This window comes from Nannospalax galili, unplaced genomic scaffold, assembly GCF_000622305.1.
Source record: "Nannospalax galili isolate Female #2095 unplaced genomic scaffold, S.galili_v1.0 scaffold1363, whole genome shotgun sequence".
Classification (NCBI taxonomy): Eukaryota; Metazoa; Chordata; class Mammalia; order Rodentia; family Spalacidae; genus Nannospalax; species Nannospalax galili.
In genome coordinates, this window is record NW_008349004.1 from 173,626 (window position 1) to 175,026 (window position 1,401).

Below are 1,401 nucleotides of genomic sequence, written 5' to 3' on the forward strand. Positions count from 1 at the left end.
AGTAGATGAACTTGCACTGAGGGACATATGGAGACACTAACTTTACATGACAGGCTTTAACACAAAGAATGTGTGGAGTACAGTGGGGCAGTGCTATGGGAGGGTGCCAAAGGAGAAGGGGGTTCAAAGATGATTTTTCTGTATGAAATATACAAAAATTCAATTAAAATTTTTTTAAAAATCTTAAAAAGGAATACATATTTATTGTGTATAATTGCACATTTCCAAAAATAAGTGGTGTCTCCATAGGTGTGTTGTTTTCAGGCACCATAAAAGTTATACAACCATGGACAGGGGGGGTTCATGACCATACGAAAGTAGTCGTACAGGTGCCTGGGACCCTACTCATACAAACCTACAGCAATGGTGTCAGCACGCAGAAGACCCAAACAAACTTAAGCAGACAAAAACCCAGCACAGAACTGTAGAAATGAACTGCAGGCCCCAGTCTTAGTTGAAGAATTATTGGCATCTGATTACTCCTGAGAGAGAATGAGCTGATATTCTTAAAGGTAGGGACTCTAGATAGGCTGAATAGATGCCAGTAGATGAACTTGCACTGGGGACATATGGAGACACTAACTCCATAGGCTTTAACACAAAGAATGTGTGGAGTCCAATGGGGCAGTGCTATGGGAGGGTGCCAAAGGAGAAGGGGGTTCAAAGATGATTTTTCTGTATGAAATATACAAAAATTCAATTTAAATTTTTTTAAAAATCTTAAAAAGGAATACATATTTATTGTGTATAATTGCACATTTCCAAAAATAAGTGGTGTCTCCATAGGTGTGTTGTTTTCAGGCACCATAAAAGTTATACAACCATGGACAGGGGGAGTTGGTCATTTTCTTTTCCCTGATCCTGAAAGCAGTGAAACTTCATTTATAGTTAATCAATTTTCACTTTCTACTTTGTCAAACTTCACTTCAAATGTGTTTCTTTTCTTAAAATGATTACTTTTCAGTGCGACTACGCTTTTTACCCTGATTATCTCAGGACAGTTGTCGAAACCCTTTTTCATCATGAACACAGTTAAAATATTTTTTAAAGGAATATAAAACTCTTTACTGACCACTGTTCACCATTATTTACAATGAAGTAAACAATATGCAGTTGGGTAACATTCTGATACTACAAAGGTATTTTTCTGGCTGCTGTTGAACCAGTAACCCAAATACTGAAAAGGTTAACTCTACCAGTATGGAAGGAGTCAGTATTAAGAAAAAGCATGCAGATCAATAATTTATATTACCAAATTTTGTTCACTCATCCATGCCAGCAGTCCTAATATTGTCAACATCTCTAACCATAATTACATTTCCATGAGCTTAGATGTACCATGAATCATAACCTCTTAGTATACAGATTTCAACTTATTGTAAAGGAATGGGTCACTAGAAT